At 38.8% G+C, this 21124-nt stretch overlaps 1 protein-coding gene across 1 annotated transcript in view; it reads left to right on the plus strand.

Moving 5' to 3' along the window:
• Positions 1-343: 343 nt before the first annotated feature.
• Positions 344-21124, plus strand: part of LOC136690835 (cadherin-18) — a 170333-nt gene continuing 149552 nt past the window's right edge. Inside the window, exon 1 of the mRNA XM_066662885.1 lies at positions 344-381. The gene's annotated coding sequence lies outside the window, so the exon portion shown is untranslated. The remainder of the gene's footprint in view (positions 382-21124) is intronic.

Here is a 21124-nt window from a genome sequence, read left to right on the forward strand (position 1 = left end):
CACTGACTCATAATTCCACCAGATGTCTGTGTCGTGACTGTAATAAGATGCGAATTAATCTTGTCATAAATAATCAAGTGTGACAGTGTGTAATTCTAAAAAGTATTACCCTAAAAAGTGGCATTTTAACAGTGTACCAACCCACCACCACCAACACCACCAAAATAATAATAATAATACAGGGAGTTCTTTCTCAATATGTAGGCCATGCACTAGATTCTGAGAACAATCTTCGCAAGGATTTGTGCTGAATAATATCTTCAAATATAAACATCTTCCTTTCTTCCATTCTGTCTGCTGCAGGGAGAAGGAGAGGAGCTTTACTGTCACCAAGAGAGCAGTGGGGAGATTTGTGTTTGGGTCAAGGAGACTGATTTTAAGGTGAGTGCACCCATCTCTGCTGTGTTAAGTGTGTGTGATGGGTGGGTAGATAGGGCACTTGTGCTTACTCCTGTGGGGTAAAGAATGAAGTACTCTGCCTCTCTGGTTCATGAAAGTCAGACAGTGATTCTGTCTGAGATGTGTGTCCAATATTTTGATTTAGAAAAAGGGATTACAGTCAGAGCTTCAACCCTGAACTTGATTTTGACTGGTTATCACTGGTGTTGTTTACTAGCTGAGGATGGCCCAATGAATGAATGAATTAATTAATTATAAGAAATCAAAAATTAATAAACATTTCTAAAAGAAATGAGGGGAAAAAATCTCATATGTATTAAACTGAAAATGAAGACAACTTTATCAGTCCCTATTGGAAAAATGTGGGTGTTAAAATGGCTTAAAATCTATCATAAAATGTAAATAAATAAAATATGAATATAACACCAAGTTTTCTACAATGAGCAGAAAAACTAAATAGTTATGTTAAAGTGTTATGAATGATCATAAATAATTGGTGTGTGTGTGTGTGTGGGTGTGTGAGTTTACAGGTATAAGAATCTTGCTATGTAGAAGTTAAACTGAACACCTCCTTTTCATGCAAACAAACCCACCACAATCAGTCAGTGTGTGGCTGTTGCCTGAATTATTTATGATGGACGGCATTGATTTCATGAATTAACAAAGAATTGGCAAGCCTAGAGGAACTGGAGGATGTGGAAGGAGGGGAGACAGGGGAAAAAAGACTTTAATGGAAGCTAGAGGTAAAACACATGTTTCATCTTCAGAGAAAAGCAATTATTCTCAATGTCTGACTTACAGTCTCAATGGAAAGACATCAATTATCACCTTGGTCTTTGTAGATGGTAGAAAATGAGGGTGAAGGAATATAAAAATTGCCCAATATAATTTCACAGGCTACTGTACCATAGGCAACTGGTATTACAGGATGAAGTCTGTGGAAGATATACATATTTATATATTTATTTTTTCTCTAAAGCCTAAACCACTCTTTGAAAAATGAAAATCACTGGCCTGAATGTCCAGTTTTATGGGGGAGAAAATGACTTTGGTACAGACCCTTTGCTTTTATGTTAATTGGAGTTTCCTTAATTTTCTTTATCCCATAAACTCGATTATATTTTGAGATATTAAAAAAGTTGTTGGATTAACTGAAAGTCGGAAGTCATACAACATATTTCCATTCTGATACCGCAGTGATGCGTTTTCTCTCTCCCCTGTGACATCTCCTGGAAAAACAAATAAACAAACATACAAAAAAACCCCAGAAATATTTAGAATGTCTAGGGTAAAAAGAAAAGAAAAACTGAATTGGAGAACTACCAACTGGCATAACTATGGCAGAATTGGGCCCAACACTGGGAGATTCTAGCTGAGTCATCCTGTGGTGTTGCGATAGAAGCAGTCCAAAAGAGGCAGTGATGGCCTTCACATGTTTGAAATAAGCATGGGTTAGTCTTTACACTCATAGCATGCTGCCATTGTGTGACAGCGAATGTGTGAGACCTAAGTAGTGGATAGAACTGTCAATAAATGTAACTGATTGAAAGGTTCCTTACAGAACCAAGAGTGGCTCTTTTATAGTTTTAAAGAGGATTAAGGCATCTTTTCAAATTAATTAGGACAATATAATAGACTACCTCAAATCAATTACTTTTGGCACCACGAGAACATCCAGATTCCCTTGTGATGCTTTGTCAGACCATAATGCAGCCATTTTCAATTTTCAGTTTCTGCTCATGAAATGGGATTTTTGCCTTCAATCTGATCTTCAGGTAATGCACTGTGTACCCAATGGAATTCCTGTTGAATGACTGACATGAACAGTGAAGAATATTCCCATTAATAATATTTTAGGTCACTGTCCTGCAGCAAGGTCAAACACTGTCCAGTAAGTCTAAAAGAATTAGGTGGGATCTTTTAAAGTTGCTTTTGTACTTCAGAATTTATCCAGGAATCCACCCATATCCAACAGATAAGTTAGTGTCATTCTCTCATTCTGGTTCCTCATCATCTTAGCAGCACAAAAGAGGGGCAGTGTCTATCATGGCTTGTATGCTGAGGCTGACAGCTTTTTGTGGTGAATGTTGTGGCCATTGTGCTATTTTGTCCTCCTGTAACTTGATGTAAAGCTGGATTGTCTAATGGCATTGGCTCATTTGACTCAAGTGTCAAAGTATGCATCTCCAAAATAAAATAAATAAATAAAAATAAATTTGTCTTGTATTTGTCTTGACCTGTTTGACATGAAATTTTGACAGTAAATGGCATCTGGTATTGTCCAATTATTACAATAATATAATAAAGGTAAAATATATTGATTACTTTCAAACCATCAGGCTATCATCAGGCATCAGAAAAATTTTACAAATGTATAAATGAAAATGCAGCCAACTTAATCATCCCACAATCTGCAAGCTGCTTTCTGCAGTGACAGGACATATTGTGGCTATAATTTCCACTACCTCTGAAGCACAGGAGTACCTTCATTACAAACCAAGGAGAAAACAGAAAGAAAATAGGATGCAATTGCTATTACTACCACTAAAAAGAGTCATGGAGGAGACTAACTCGTATACATGATATATAGGGACCATTTGTGAAGCCCATAATGGCTTTTGAAATGTCTTATTCCTTGTATATCTCCACAATGCTCAAACCCAGAAATCAACTTTATGGCGGCTTTAGATTGGCATCAACAGATGGTGGCATTATTCATTCATTCGCAGTTTCCTTCCCTGTCTTATTTATTTATTTTATCTATCTGGCAAAGACAAAGGAAAGTCAAGATGGAACTGCAGGCCTTTTTGTTTATATGAACAATGAAAGCATGTGGATCACATATGTTTAGCCAAATATAATCAACATATAAATTTTAAGATGTTCGTAATAATAATAACATCAACAATTTATAGAAACACAGAAAATAACCCTCTGTAATGATGCTACTTTGTGCTAACATCATTGTGGAAATATAGCAGTATGTTAGCACTAAGCTAATGGCATTTCATATTAAATAAGAAAATAGACTGTGTTTTAGAAGCTACTGGTTTTCATGGTAAATTTAGATATTCAAAAAAATATTAAAGCTTGTAGCAGACATATTTACATACATATTACCTCAGGGTGTGTGTTCATAGCCCCTAGTGCACTAGTGTGTGTGTGTGTTCACTGCCACAGAAAGGTTAAATGTGGAAGACATTTTGTTGTAGTTGTACAATGACAAATATTTGCCCATAATCATTGACCAGGCTAACACTTACATAAACTCACTAACTAATACTAAGTGATCAAAGTCTACTTTTAAAGGATTATGTTACTATTTTAAGCCCTGTAATTTACTATCAGTATTACATCACATTTCATCTTGGATTGGAATTACATTACAATCAAACATTTCTGCTTCACTGCTGTCTGTACTATCTGTTATAGCTTAAGAAATTACTTGTCACAACTAGCAGGCTACAACTGTACTGTTGTAGTTGAGTGTGTAATGGTCCTCCCTGTGGAAACATTAATCTTCTCCTGGTGAGAAGGTTAAAGTTTACCCATTGTCCTACAGTGTGCCATTGGTCACAAAAGCAGCCAGAGATCCATCTGAATTCAAAATGTGCCTCAGGGCACACTTACTGTGCATTCAGAATGTGTCCGAGAGAGAAAGAGAGAGAGAGAGAGAAAGATTCTACCTTAGTGTTATTCCCCATAATATATTCTTTAGAGGCTATCCGCTGGTCTTTGTGGTCTGTTGCATATCGAACAGCAGCCAGTGGACAAGAGACAGCTTAGACTCATGGGAGTTGCAGTTCCAGACAGGCAGACATGCAAGGTCAGTTCTTAGCTCATGTGCAACACACCACAGCACGAAGTGAACTGCCGCTCTCTCTGATGTGCCTCACGTAGAGCTCTAGCCCCCGAGTGTGTGTCAGAGACACTATAGCCAGGTTAACATTTACAGTTCTCCAGTTCTGTTCAATACAAAGAGAGTGGATAGCATTTACAATAAATACGACCACCTACACTAGCTGCTCTTTTGCTCTACTTTGTAGTATACATGATAGACATGATAGATATGGAAGGACCTAGAGGTGGTTGATATTTGATCATTTCTCTGACAAAATAGCTTATTGTGTATTGTCTGAGCAGACAGACAGCTTCAGCACATGAGGACCAGCTGCATGTTTCAGTACAAAGAAAAGTTAATTAGTCCTGTTTGACAAATTACAGCGGCTCTGTATGTAACGCATTAAACTGATTTAGTCCAAGTGATTTTCTGTTGGTCCATTCATAATTATTCATTCATTCATTCATTGTCTGTAACTGCTTATCCAGTTCAGGGTCACAGTGGGAACACACCCTGGAGGGGGCGCCAGTCCTTCATTCATAATTACATGCTCTAATTTCTGTTGGACCTTTATTTGCCATGAAGCATTGTATATTTAATTACATAAATTTTATGTGATATTTTATGATATATGAATGGACTAATAGAAATAGAAATAGTCTAATACAAATAATAATATTAAACCATGCAGGTAAGCACAACAGTTGATAATTTATAGTTATGTGAAAAATAATTATAAATAATTAAATGAAAAAGACTGTTTTCTTTTAACAAATTACAATATGGCTTTTTAAAGACCCTTGACCAACATGTTTGTCTGCCATTTATTTTTAAAACTAGAGGACATATCATGCAGGAACTTGGAAGACCATGCTTATTTATAGGGTTACATCTAAGCTGCTTTAAAGCCTCTTGGGATGTTTCATAGAAAATAACATCTAAATCTGTCATTTTGATGAACAGAGATGAGTTTTAAGGGGTTTAATTGACCGGAGGATGATTTTGCAGTAATGTTACTTAGCCACTACTGAACCTGGCCCTAGAATCTTTTCTTGTTCATTTGTTTGTTTATTTTATCTCTTCTGTTCGTTAGTCAAGCAGCAGAACTCCACTGGGGATATCTGTGTTTTTCTGTTCTTGTTGCAATTCAATAAGAGTAGAATGTAATGGTGGTCTCGTGGCTTTGCTTCTCCCTGGTTGAAAGATCACTCCATGCTTTAGTTAATGATGACACAGAGCAGAAGAGCACGGCAGTGTGAAGCTCTCTGAGTGGGTAAGGCCCCTGGGGCAGATCAAGCAAAACAAGCGCTCCAAGCTAGCCCCTGGAAGCTGCACACTCGTAACTATCCCCTTTTTATGTAATTTATTTATTCTTTTATTTACCGGGGTTGTGTCAGCAGTGGTGACAAATTAGAGAGGGAAGACATGGATACAGATAGAGTTGTCAGCTGGATTTGCATTAAGCAATTAGAGTCCTCACATTTGCTCCCCATGCTACAGGTAATTGCTAAAATAAATTCTGCTCGAGAGACAGGCTTTCTGTCTCCACAACAATGAGTATGCTCTCTCTCTCTCTTTCTCTCTCTCTCTCTCTCTCTCTCTCTCTCTCTCTCTCTCTAGTGTCTGATGCGCACAATTCTGAATGGAGGTGGCAGATCAGCATGTTTCTGGTCGTGCAGGTGACAGCCAAACTGATAACAACATGCCACACATGGTGTTTGTGCATGAACCTGCATTCACTGTGAGAATTCACCAGCGTAAAATCTCTATGTGGGGGTGTATGCGGTTTTAACTTTTAATCTTTTGCTGCTGCGTTTCCTACATAATTACTCTGTGTATTTCTATATGTGTGTATGTGTGTAAGTGGGAAGGTTATGAGAGCATAATATGCAAGTATAGCAAGTCGCCAAGTTGCTGTGTGCTGCAGGTCAATAAACCCTGTTTCTGGAGCTTGCCTTTGACTGTCATGCACAGTTTGATCTCTTTGCTACAGCATAGCACTCACCTCCCCGATGGGAAGCAGATACACATCCCTTTAGCCTGCCCAGCAGGGCTAAATTCACACACAAACACACACTTGACTTCCATGCAAGCGCTTTTTATCATCGTTTCTTACAGTTTAAAAAAAAAATATCATGCCTAAAGTTCAAATTGAGCAGGGAGTCACTAAATTAAAGACATGAATGGCTTGAGTTGCAAGACTGTGACTCAAATTCCTTACTCAGCTTTGATTTAGCACCATTTTCTACAGTTTATAAAGGTATAGGTATCAGCACAGACTGATATTACATTAAAAATATATGAGATATATCAGCCCACAGTTCACATCCTGTTGCATTTCTTATATTTAGTACTGGATACTGTTTATCTAAGATATTCCATGGAGACCAGCAATATGGACACACACACACACACACACACACACATGCACACTCAAACACAAAGTACTGTCACAAGGGTCTTATTTCCCTCATTCTTGCTTTCTCTGTCTGCTCTTGTCCTCCAGCAGCCTCTGTGCTTCTCTTAAACATTCCATTGCAATGAAATGTCAAGATTGGTTAACATTGACTAGTGAAATATATAGTTCAGTGCTATTGTTTGTTTGTTGCTTGTTTACCCAATTTTTACTCAATTTTCTTCTAAATTTAGTTGAAGCCAATTCCACTCGCTAGCGCTCCCCATCACATGAGCCTGCTGAGCTAGAAGGGCAATGAAGACAGCCAATGCATTTTTTGAACTGCTGATAAGGCATGAGAAATCTAAGTACACCTTCTTTTACTACAGCTTTTTACAGATGTTTGCTAACATCATGCAGGTTGCATCAGAAGAAGGGCCAGCCTAGCCACCCAGAGAGAATTATAATAAAAAAAACAGGGAAAATTATACTTGCCTTAAACTTGGAGCCACCTCAAAACAAATCTCCCAACAATTGGACAAATATTACATTCATTCATTCATTTTCTGTAACCACTTATCCAGTTCAGGGTTCCGGCAGACTGGAGCCTACCAGGAATCAATGGGTGCAAGGCAGGAACACACCCTGGAAGGGGCGCCAGTCCTTCACAGGGCGACATATACTCACACACTTCTGAGTTGCCAATCCACCTACCAATGTGTTTTTGGACTGTGGGAAGAAACCAGAGCACCCTGAGGAAACATAGACACGCGGAGGACACACCAGACAGTCACCCAGAGTGGGACTCGAACCCCCAACCCCATATACGTGGAGTTGTGTGACTGCAACACTACTTGCTGCACCACCCTGGAATCACTTGAAACCAATGTCTGTGCAACCTTTTTGCTCACTTTTCCTTAAACAACATAATTAAATGTCATCAAGGAAGGGTTTAGGGAAAGAATTTGGACAGGGGAAAACTGCAGACTGCAATAGCCAAATCACAGACATTTTCAGACATATCTGGAGTTAAGGGAACCTATAGTCACCTTAAAGTCAGGGTTATGTGCAATGAAATGTGAAATGTGCCATTATTTGCCATTATGCAATGTAAATTGAAATGTGTCTTACACATTTAACCCATCTGTGGCAAAGAACAAACACACACTAGGGCACTAGGAGATGTGAACACACACTGTGCACCGGGAGCAGTTGTGGGTTTGGTGCCTTGCTCAAGGGCACCTCAACCATGAATTGAGAGAGGAGGACCCTGCTGTTCCTTCACTCTCACCGCCCCCAATTTTCCTGCCTCTCGTAGGAATTGAACCAATGACCTTTCAGTCCAAAGCCAACTTCTTTAACCACGGTTGCCCTGCTTTATAGGTGCACCCTGTTAACCTGCTTAACTAACAAGCTCAACAAGCAGCTAATTACAGTAATCTATGGTCTTCCTCCACTAAAGCTAGCCTGCAGTCTACTGCAGTCATGATGAGACAAATCACAACAATTAAGGCATCATAATAAAGGTGCTGTTTCCTGTTTAAGAGTGCTTGTTTGATGTAGCTCCTTAATGACTTCTACTATGGCTTAAACCAACTGACCTTTAGTGGCTCACAGTGTAGTACCCAGATATGACTCATAAGATAAAAGAGATAAGATCTGAGCGAGAGTCTGCTGTCATGTTAGCACTTACTGGTGTTATTGTTGTTGAACCTCTGTAACTTCATACCATTTACACCACAGTGTGTATCATTTTGTTTCCATAAGGTCAAACAATAAAATATTTAGATCTGTTCATTCTAATGTTATAAGGAGTGTTCAGTCCAGTCTACTTACTGAATGAATGAATAACCAATACAGTTTTTACATTGGCACTGTCATTTTCCTTTTTTAAAAACCTGCCTATAATGGCCCCTTCCAGTGTGTGTTCCCGCCTTGTGCCCAGTCATTCTGGGTAGGCTCCATACCCACCACGACCCTGAACTGGATAAGCAGTTACAGACAATGAATGAATATTATAATATGGAATATTAAGAGTTTAATTGTTTATTTAACAGCAGCTTCAGCAATGCTATGTAGTGAAGGATAATATGGATACAGGTTCACAGTTTTGTAGTAAAAAATATGGAATAGATGTAAATAGCACCACGACCCTGAATTGGATAAGCAGTTACAGACAATGAATGGCTGAATGAACGTTAATAATGAAACTGGACTCTAGTAGGATGAATGAGAGACAGATATGAATATGACTCTCAGGCCATAGAGGAAGTCAGTGGAGGGACATTTGTGATAAAAATCTGCTCTAAATGCCATCAGTCTTGGGTTAGTCTGCTTCCGATGGGTCTGTCTAATCGCTCACAGGGGAGTAAGGCCAGCGTGTCTTGATGACAGCATTTCCCATCACTCATCTGTTCCATTTGAGGGACAGTATGGGTGTATGGGAGTGTCTGGGAGCATGAGCAGGAGTGAGAAAGGTGTGACTAAATATGAATACGCATATTGTCCTCCCTCCTGCCAGCGTCTGTCTTGAATATTTCAGCAGACGGCAGTAGTTCATGTCCAGGTTGGCCTACTTAACACCTTACTTTTTAAAGCACTTATGCTGTGGTGGTCGCAATGGCTAAGAAGCTTTTTCTGGTTTATTTCCCTAATCCATCCCTGTAAGACCCCTCACACTCGAGCACAGCAACTGAACACCGCTAATGCTGCCTAAGAGAGCAGCCATAGAAAGGACTAATTACACTAAATCTTAATTTTATGTTGAAGCGATTAAAAGCTTTGACACTTTTGCCCTTGAGGGGTTCCACTGCCATCCTATTTTATTTCTGTGACAAATCTGCTGAAACCTACTCACTAATCAGTCATGAACATGTATGAATTCAAAATGTTTCAGATGTAATAAAATCCTTTTATAAAAGCCTGTATGAGAATCTTTTGATTATATGTCAAAGCATGACCAAGAGTGTGACTTTGCATTTCAGCCATGTTACCATGCATTATATTCTGTAATGCAAGAAGAGTACTTTCCAAATACTGCAAGCATGGGTGGGAATCTTTACGTTGTCTCTGTGGTGGTACCTTCAAGGGTACATGTTTGTACTTTAAATCAGGGAACATAGTTGTACCTTATTCTTTTATAACTCTAGATTTTAAAATTATATTGATTTCATACACCCCGTTATATCTCCAGGACTTATATTATGTTTTGTTTTGTTATTATTATTCGACATTCTATATTGAAAACTTACAATTATTCACCTCTGCCTCTGGAGCAGAGAATGTAATGTAAACACAATTAGACCTTTAAACCACTGTTATACCTTTAAAGGTACATTTGAACTATTGATACTATGTATCTTTAGTGAACAATAATATACCTCTACCATCCCTTTTAGTGAGTTTAGAGAACCTACAAATAAGATTTAAAAATGGTTATATATACATTGCCACGTGTCCTGATTCACCTTAGCGTATCTCCATTTTTATTGCCTTTATAGCTTACATTATGGCTTCCTCTTGTACTTGTCATTATCAAAGCTCAGTGCTGTGTCTGATCAACTCCTACCAGTGCAACAGACTAAAATAAGATTACCACATCAATTTAACTGTAGCCTAAAGACCAGCCACCCGTAGAGGAGAGCCTAAGGACCAGACGCCCGTAGAGGAGAGCCTAAAGACCTGCCGCCCATAGGGTAGAGCCTAAAGACCTGCCGCCCATAGGGTAGAGCCTAAAGACCAGCCGCCCGTAGAGGAGAGCCTAAAGACCTGCCGCCCGTAGAGGAGAGCCTAAAGACCTGCCGCCCGTAGAGGAGAGCCTAAAGACCTGCCGCCCATAGATGAGAGCCTAAAGACCTGCCGCCCGTAGAGGAGAGCCTAAATACCAGACGCCCATAGAGGAGAGCCTAAAGACCAGACGCCCATAGAGGAGAGCCTAAAGACCAGTCGCCCGTAGATGAGAGCCTAAAGACCTGCCGCCCGTAGAGGAGAGCCTAAAGACCTGCCGCCCATAGAGGAGAGCCTAAAGACCAGACACCCGTAGAGGAGAGCCTAAAGACCTGCCGCCCATAGAGGAGAGCCTAAAGACCAGACGCCCGTAGAGGAGAGCCTAAAGACCAGACGCCCGTAGAGGAGAGCCTAAAGACCAGACGCCCGTAGAGGAGAGCCTAAAGACCAGCCGCCCGTAGAGGAGAGCCTAAAGACCAGCCGCCCGTAGAGGAGAGCCTAAAGACCTGCCGCCCATAGAGGAGAGCCTAAAGACCAGACGCCCGTAGAGGAGAGCCTAAAGACCAGACGCCCGTAGAGGAGAGCCTAAAGACCAGACGCCCGTAGAGGAGAGCCTAAAGACCAGCCGCCCGTAGAGGAGAGCCTAAAGACCTGCCGCCCATAGAGGAGAGCCTAAAGACCAGACGCCCGTAGAGGAGAGCCTAAAGACCAGTCGCCCGTAGATGAGAGCCTAAAGACCTGCCGCCCGTAGAGGAGAGCCTAAAGACCTGCTGCCCGTAGAGGAGAGCCTAAAGACCAGACGCCCGTAGAGGAGAGCCTAAAGACCAGCCGCCCATAGAGGAGAGCCTAAAGACCAGACGCCCGTAGAGGAGAGCCTAAAGACCAGTCGCCCGTAGAGGAGAGCCTAAAGACCAGACGCCCGTAGAGGAGAGCCTAAAGACCAGCCGCCCATAGAGGAGAGCCTAAAGACCTGCCGCCCATAGAGAAGAGCCTAAAGACCTGCCGCCAGTAGAGAAGAGCCTAAAGACCTGCCGCCCATAGAGGAGAGCCTAAAGACCAGACACCCATAGAGGAGAGCCTAAAGACCAGACGCCCATAGAGGAGAGCCTAAAGACCAGCCGCCCGTAGAGGAGAGCCTAAAGACCTGCTGCCCATAGAGGAGAGCCTAAAGACCTGCTGTATTTCAAACCAAACTATGCAAAATTATGTTATTTTACTAAGTCCATATAGGGGAAAAGCAGAGCCTAAATAAACGTTACCTTGAAAACTAATTGTGAATTTTTGTAGTATCTCAGTGCATCTAAGCATTGTTTTTTTTTTTCCCACCCTGATAGCAAGGGACTGCAAAGCACACTTCACAGCATCCCAAGCATATTGGTGAGTGTTGGCAAAGCCGATGGATGTCTGCTTAGCTTCCTGGCCCCAAAAGCCAGTGTTTTATTAGCACTGTAATTTCATTTCCTTTCTTCCATCAGCCAATCACTGGCAGGCAGGAAAATTGTGTGAGTTTTTTTTTGAGATTGGATGCATCGTAATACACAGAGACAATCTACTTCTTATAGACAGGAATAAAAGACTTCATGAAATTATAGTGGAGTTTGGACATCAGTGATGATAAGCATAACGGGAAAAGGTTACCTGTGCTTCTTCTAAGCACTGAGCTGGAAGTCCTCCTCCTCTACTTTGAGAGGAAGAGGGGAGGTAATTCTCTTTAAATGCAAATTTCAATAAATCTGAAGGGTAGAATTCTGATTAAGCAAACACAGAGTCGGCCCCATACGTTATTCTGGCCTCTGTAACCAGTCTGATCGACCCCACAAAATTTGTTACACTAATCAGAGCTGTTGAGATCACAACCGCTTTAGTTAAAAATAAATTAATGAATAAATCAAGATATAGGCAAGTAAAACCTGCAACCTATGATACTATGGTATGAATATTATAATATTAATATTAACTTTTTTTTAACATTTTACTAATTTATAAAAATTTTTTAAGTCATGTTATTACACAGTTTTTTAATGCATTGTCCTTCTTTTATCAAACCACCAGTAGTATGTAAAAGCTCAACATAAAGTGATTAGATGGTGTGAACTGGTAAAAGGTCAAATATAAGTGAAATAATGTCTATCAACTTACTTACAAGGTGTTTCCCAGATGGATTATTGTTAAATATATGTGCTGCTTTAATTTATATTGAGTACTTATTAAACACAAACTTATTAAACTAAAAGTGTTCTACCATTTTAATTATTTCTTCCATATAAATACACAGCTGAACACTGAAGATTTTTTTCCATGTGCAGTTAAATGACTGCTACTGCATTTGAAAGCTAATTATAACAAGGTTCAAGTAGCATACAACACTAGTGATATTTAAGTGGCTCATTTTATCTCAATGCAGATTGAACTTATGCATATTCATGTCAACTTTCATTATCCCCGTAGTCTGTAAGTTACATCTCAGTATGACTATCTGTGAAGAACTATTTGTTTTAGATGTATTTTTGAATAATGTTTGGGAAATAAAATGTTATTATATTCCTGATTCATTTACAGCATTTGATTAATAATTCTTGTTTTGTAATATACATACTATATACTTGTTATACAGTGAATACAAAAAGAGGAATGTAGCTCCACAAGAAAACAAAACCTCCAATTTGACACACGATCAGAAGTGTAATTATTAATAGGCACAGTCATCACATAATGAACGTCTAACATGTAACATTTGAACATTTAAAACCCTAAAAGCAGATGGTAAGCTAAAGATAACAGATTTATGAAGCATAGCAGAAAATGTGTGGCTTCATCCCTTAACTAACTCATTATAGAAAGGTATTTTGGTCTGTAAGGTTGAGTAACCAAAGAGTAGACTGGGATTAGATTTCCAGCACAGGCAGGAACATCAAACAATCATTGTAAGATTCCTTGAGAGAGAAAAATAACCTCATGTATGCATTTGGCTTCCTCTGAAATATGACTATCCAGATTTTATCTAGAGCAGCTGCCAAACAGTTAAATGTATTACGAAAGCTTTCAGTGAGCAAGTTGAAGGGGATCATAAAAGAGGTTGGTTCTACCTCTCAGTAAATATAAATAAATTAATATATAGTCTAAAATACCATTTTATTTTAATGCCTAATGCTAAGAAAATTGGCCAATTTTTTCCTCTTGCTTTTACCTCTATTAGAAACTCGCTTGGCTCTGCATTTGAGGTTTCATTAGGAGCTGGTACTTTGGAAGTGCAATCAACAAACCGAAGACAGACATGCTTTATATTAAAAATAGAGATATAAATAATGAGATAACACTGCACCTTGCCTAGAGGTGTGTACTATGAGTGAGTATTAGAGATTAAAGTAAAGGTGGCAGTTTAATCTTAACATTGTTAATATTTGAGAATTTATAGCATGCACAAAAAGTCCAGACGTGATCAATATCATATTTCTAAACCCTCTTTAACTCATAAGAGAAAAGATTTGTTTCTCTGTGATCTATACCGCTAAGAAAGACAACGGCTATTTATGGATTTATCTCTGTGGTGTGCCCAGTAGGATTTAACAGCGATTTATACTCAGAGAAAGTGACACTAGGGGAATTTGTTTGAGCCTGTGTTTGTTAGTCCCTCCTAGAGTGCACATAAAACATGTTTGACTGGGAAGGTTAGATAAAATTGATGGTGCACTGGCTGTTTATAAGTCAAGATTCATAGCCTGCCATCCCCACATCACTTTCTGCAGTTGAGAGTGCTTTAGCCAGGCTAAAGCCCCATTGCTTTTCAAAGCTTCATGGGGATTCGCTTCAAAAGAGGGATGTTTTCAGTGGCTCAACGTTTGGACACTTAACATATTACACAGATTAAGTCTTTTCTTGAGCTAAATTGTACAGTCAGTGGGGATTCTCCATTTAAACAAGGCTTAATATGGGTCTGGAAAACCTCTGTCATTCGTCTAGGGCTCCTATGGCGAGAGCTATTTTCTTTGAAAGTATGCTAATTTGCTAAAGTTTTGCTGCCATTTTAGAGCATGTAAGCATAGTTCAAGCACAGCCAAAAAAGCAATGGGAGATGATTTGCAGTGCTGGAGTGCTGGGGTTTACTGCTCTCAACAGACCAAACTGTTGATTTTAGCATGGAAAATTCTCCTTTAGGTCTCACAAATCTTTAAGAGAAGAACACAAAACAAACAAACAAGCAAACAAAAACAAACAAACAAACAAAAAACAGTTGATGGATATTATGCAAACAGATTGATTTTCAAGTAACTTGCCATTTTATCCATAGTGACTAACTGTTTTCATTCATTATTAGTTTTATTTTTAACACATTAGCCCAGTAAGATGGGAACACTGGGTTAAGTAAAACATTTCTAAACTAGTGGCGTTTTGATGTTTTTTATATTCCACTGTACATGTTGCATAAGGTGCACTTTTTTTTGCCCACAAAAATATTAGTGGAGTCAATTTTGAGAATTATGGGTGCAATTGTATTTATATATCACTGGCTCCTGGTGAACAATATAGTTATATATTATATATTATATATATATATATATATATATATATATATATATATATATATATATATATATATATATATATATATATATATATATATATATATATATTGTATATAATATAATTATAGTTAATAAATAAATAAATAAATAAATAAAATGAAATGAAATGAAAATAAAGAGTATTATCAAACGAGATATAGACATGCATTAGATATATCCTATATTATATATCCAAGTAGTGTAGTGTATGCAAAATGATTCCGTCAACAGGCAGAAGTGAATAAGACAGAGAGAAAAGATTAAATTAATGCCTGTGATGCATCACTAGAACAAAGTCTACCAAAACAAGTCCACAGTAATCCCACCAAATATAACCCTTATCTCAGCCTCGCAAAACCATTTCCACAGTGCTTATCAATGCCCCTTTCATTCATTTATCATTTTCCGTGGTCTAGGTACCTGCTGTATGAATACAGCTTTACACAAGACTATATTTACCTCCCCTACTTATACCCATATATAGTTTTTTTTTTTCTTCTCAAGGACAAAAGGTTGTTTTCTTGGCGACTGTTCCTGTTCTGGTTGATCAGGCACTAATACTGTTTTGTTGAGGTGGAAATCTGTACTGATGAAATTCTTCCTCTTGTTACAAGTGCTTATGAGCAAGAGTCATGTTTCTGGAGTCTTTATCAATTTCAAAGTGAGACTAGGCAGGAATAGGGCACAGCTGTTCCACCCTATTAACATTTGACCACCTTATGCATCTTGGATTGATCAGATAGCTGTTAGAATGATGTATCAAATATTTATAAAAGTCATGCCACCCCTTGGATTAAGTGTCATTATCAAAAAGGTAGTTTTGACCTATAACTAAACAGGTACTGAGCAGGAATTCCTTAAAAAAAGTGCTAGGATTAGTGCCTATACTCCTAATTTTATTTGTTGTTAAAATTCCCTCTGCATCAATGTGTCACAAATATGTTTAACTGCCCCAAAGTGTGGCCTTTAAATTCAGACCTGTCCAAATATCTACATTTTATAGTAATGTGATTTATCATCAGAAATGTGTAAAGACCATACGTGTGTGGATACGTTTTTGCAGGGGATCTTTGCATCCATCATATTACAGAGAAAACACAATGAAACTAAATTTATAACCTAAAATATTATTCCATGTATTCCTTGTGGTTGTGCAGCTCTGCACCTCAGGACAGTATGCAGAGATGCACATATCTCTGATTCAGTTTTAGTTTTCTGTAGTGTGGATATTTTTGGGAGAAGCGTACAAGGTTTCTCTAAGCTCCTCTTCTCTACATCTCAACATACCTGGGGCAGTATGTGTCAAGCATCCCTGAGCAAGTCACAGGAAACAATGAGAAAAGAGGGCTCTTATGACAAAAAAATCTCCCACCAGCTCAAAGTGGGACCTGAAACCTATTTAAGCTGCCCCCACCTACTGTTACAGAGGAATAGGATCTAGTCCTAGGAGCTTTCATAAGATGCTTTCACGCATACCAATAATGATCCTATTTTTATAATATGCAGAGCAAAAAAACCCAAAACTCTTATTGAAAAGATAATTCTGACTTGTTCTTAACACTGATGGGACCAAAACTGAAACATTATGTTTATAAGGAAATACTTATCAGATTCTATAAACTATGCCTTTCGATAGCAACTCTGTTTATGTTTTTTTTTTTAAATGGTGGCCCAACAGATGTTGTTCTCACACAGCTCCACGGTCCTGGGGTTGTGAGTTCAAGTCCCACTCTGGATCACTGTCTGTGAGGAGTTTGGTGTGTTCTCCCCGTGTCCACATGGGTTTCCTCTGGGTGCTCCAGTTTCCTCCTATATTCCAAAAACACACGTTGGCAGGTTGATTGGTTGATACAGTGTCCCTAGGTATGAGTGTATAAGTGAATGTGTGTCACCCTGCGAAGGACTGGCACCCCCTCCAGGGTGTGTTCCTTGTGCCCCGTGATTCCAGAAAGGCTCTGGACCTACTGCCACCCTGAACTGGATAAACAGATACAGACAATGAATGAATGAATGAATGAATGAATGAATGATATGTATAAACACAAGATAAGATATTCTTTATTATATGTGATAATTTAAGAAATAAACCTGAACCATCTGAAATAGCTGCACATGTCCCCATCTCAGTATTAATCTGTAGAGTGGTGGAACTGTTGGCATGGGTTGGTGCTGTGTTTGTGATCCAGAAATAATCACCCCATACAGGTCCTTTGTAATGTGGCAGAATGCAATCAAATCCTCATATAAATGTCCCGGTCGCTGAATTTTAGTGGTGATTCTAATCCAGAACTAATCATTCCACATAGGTCCCCAGTAATGTGGCTCAATACAATCAAGTCCTCTCAGAAATGTTCCAACATCAGAGATGGAGTGCTGCTTGAGATTACATCATCCCACAAAGCTTAAATATAATGTGGCTGAATGCAATCAAATCCAAGAGAAATATTCCAACATATAGTACAAATTATTCCCAGAAAATCAGAGATGACTACAGGGGGATAAAACATTCTCCCTGCTGGAATACATAGGTGGAAATGTGGAGTGCAGCTCCAGGATCCTGGGTATGTGGGTTCAGTATTACCCTCGAGCCACTGTCTTTAACTAATTTAATTCCTCCAACAGTCCAAAAACAGTGAACATAGGTGTGAGGGTGGTGCCCTGTAACTGACTGGAGCCCTGTCTAAAATGTGGTCCTGCCTTAGGCCCAATTATTCTGTGTAGGATCCAGACCCAACACAACCTTGATCCTTGATCCTTGAACCTTGATAAAGCAGATATAGAAAATGAATGAATGTAGAGAACAGGGTCTGGAGATTTTTGGATATGTATATTTCCTTTCCCATTTTTATGATTATAGTTTAAAATGTGATATATCAAAAATCTGACAAATAGTATTGATATGTTGAGCATTATTTAATGACCTTATTCATACATGCATTTTATAACTATCCCACACATTTAAAAAAATAACAAGGCTGATTAATGACAACACTGAGTAATAAAACTCTCACTAGATTTTGTTGCATTCTTCTATCAACACCATCCTGTGTTTTGAAATTAGCACTCTTCAGCCTTAAGCTAGGAAAGGTCACATGGTGAATACTAATCCCTTCAATTTAAAAGGGGCTTAAATGACTTATATGACTTTTAGCTGAACTGAAATATACACATCTCTGTGATGACATACCCTCCAGCACAACCACTTTTAAATCTGCTGAGTACTTGAAGAGTAACATTCTATAATGTGCTTTCAAATTCAAATCTGAATTGAGCACAACCCCCTGAAAGACAGCATGCATACGGGACATGTATTATTATTATATTTAAAGCATACGTAATAACAAATATACAGAAGTATTCATATGCAGACAACATGAACTGATCTGTCATAACACTAACATGACCTCTGTGCTTCTACATGTGTTGTCCATTTTTTTTCTGCTCCACTGCTATATAGGTGCACTTTGAAGTTCTACAATTAAAGGCTGTAGTTTGTCTGTTGTTCTGCATACTTTGTTAACCTGTTTTCACCCTGTTCATGGATTGTCAGGGATCACCCACAGAAACATCACAGGGCAGGTATGGTTTTGGTGGTGGATCATTCTCATCACTGCAGTTACCCTAATGTGGTGGTGTGGTACTTGCATGTTTGCATGTTCTGTAAGGTTGGGATCTGTCAAAATTAGTCTACTGTATTACCCACCATAATTTTAAACTCCATTTGATTCAAAATGTTCTTCTTTTTAGTTTATTTATTAAGCTCAATTTGCCCACCCAAAACAGTGAGTGGTCCTCTCACTCTAGAAGGTGGAAAGGAACACCTCTGGTTTTCTTCTGCAAAGTTTAACCAAGAAAGGAGCTGTAAATTGTTAATCTAGCATTTTCAGGGATACATTGAGGAAAGAAAAAAAGGATTGTAATTAAATACTAGTTTAACTGGACATTCAATGAAAAAAATGTGGTCTCTGACTTTCGCACAATTCTGTTTTTAATCATGCCACTCATTAGTTTAATATTAAGCAAGGCCTAAGGGGGCTGCATGCAGTGATAGGTCATTGGTTTTAATGCTGATTGTTGCCTCCTACAGAATTTCATTAGAGCAGATGCCCCAGCTAGTGCCATATGTGTCAGGTCGTAAACCTTAGCTTACCGGCACATTCCGCTGGTGGCTGCCATATGGTCAGATTTAGAGGAGGGCCATGGGTTCATCTCCACCCGGACCAACAGATGAGGACAGCTTCCACACTAAATTAACAGCCCTCACTATGTATAGACTCAATTAAAAAGAGCAATCAAATTATTCATTTGCTTCCCACTTTTAGCCAAAGACACGTTTGCTTCGTGCTTCTCAGAAATGTTCTCTTTCTGCTTCTCTCTCTCTCTCTCTCTCTCTCTCTCTCTCTCTCTCTCTCTCTCTCTCTCTCTAATGGATGCAAACATTTAGCAAAATGGGATGTTTTGGAGCAGCTGAATATGAGCTGGATATCACCCTGCCCACTGCCACGCATTGGCTAGAGAAACATAAAGCCCTCCAGCATTGGGCTGTTGAGCAGTGGGACTGGAATAGTCTGTCCTTCCAATATCTTAGGAAACAATCAGAGTGGCATTTGTGGTCGATCTACATCAGAAACTAACATGAATGTAAGGTTCACCTGGAATCTTGTAAGGAATTCACCTATAAAAAAAAAACATCTTACAGGTGAATTCCACCACATTCTTATAGAAATGGTCTTGTGCAAACCTTTACCATAAGAGTAGGATCTGTATTAGCAACAAAGGGAGCAAACTACCTCTAAATTCACATATTTTTATAAAATGTGCTGAATGGTCAGGTATCCAATTTTGATATTTCAGTATAATATATACTGCTGTGCATCAGAATGTAAACTATGACAATTGTACATTTTATTATCCACACCTGTACAGAAAATGCACAGCTTCTTTGCAGAACTCCTACTATCAGCCATGACATTTGTTGGTTCCAAACATAGGCTGCCAATTTCAACCCATGCGACATTATATCAAGGGTTATTAGGCCTGTATTTTCATAGGGCCATTACACAACATTTCTTCATTAAACAGCCAGTCCAGAACAAAACTGTCCCACACCACAAGCTTGCATAGATGCTGAAATGTGGCTAATGATACCCTGACTGTTTGGCACTAGCTGTAATTTGGTTTCAGCTGCAGTGTCTCATAAATGACTTTGAAAGTCATAGAGATAAACTTTGTCAGCTGTGTTTGTTTCTAGAAATATCTTTGGCCATTCATGATTTTAGCCATGCACTTTTATCTTCAGAACCTAAGCTACACTATATGTTCACGTATTTGTAAAACCTAATTATTATTCATGAATTTAGCTGCATAGAAAAGCATCTCCATGGACAACCATTAAAAGGAATGGGATGCGGCACATGAACCTATGGTCAACATGTCCAATGGCAAATGCCGAGAGGTGCCAGTCAAGTGCCCCAGCATTAGGCTGTCAAGTGTTGGACATGTCATGAGAATATATGAGCATATATTGTGGCATCATGGTTTGGTGGTGAGCAATGGGGGCCATGGTTATCAAAAGTGACTCTCTGTGTGCACTGCAGCCTTGCTAAAGTGAATGCTTACTGTCACTGTGTGTTGCGTTTCCCCATGCCAACACCTCCCGTGACTGTGTTGAGTAGTGTAGGGCCTTGGTAAAGGCTGTTGACGAACTGTGAATTTGTGAAATTTTATATATATATATATATATATATATATATATATATATATATATATATATATATATATATATATATATATATATATATATATATAAAGATATCCCATTCCCCCATGTTTTACTATTTTCCAGTTTTGACCTTGCTGGGCTGCTTGTAGGTTTCTGATCATGTATATGCCTGTGTAAACAGGCTGCCTTTCCCTGACCTCTACCTGTGTGGATTATGATCACCATTTCTGGGATAACCCTAATAAGACTCCACACATAAATCTTGTAAAAGGTAAAAAACTTGACCTTCTTTCCCTTTCACATACTCCAAATGCAAAAAAAAAGGTCTGGAACAACTCAGTTTGCTGAATGTTAACATGCAGAAAATCGGAAAGAAGTAAATGACTTTCATGCCACTATACATTTGCAAGGCTTGTATAGCGTTTGGAGTGCTGCAGCATGTCTGAGGCAGTGGTTTCTCCACTGTGTACTCATGGAAA

This window comes from Hoplias malabaricus, chromosome 3 (genome assembly GCF_029633855.1).
Source record: "Hoplias malabaricus isolate fHopMal1 chromosome 3, fHopMal1.hap1, whole genome shotgun sequence".
NCBI classification, from domain to species: Eukaryota; Metazoa; Chordata; class Actinopteri; order Characiformes; family Erythrinidae; genus Hoplias; species Hoplias malabaricus.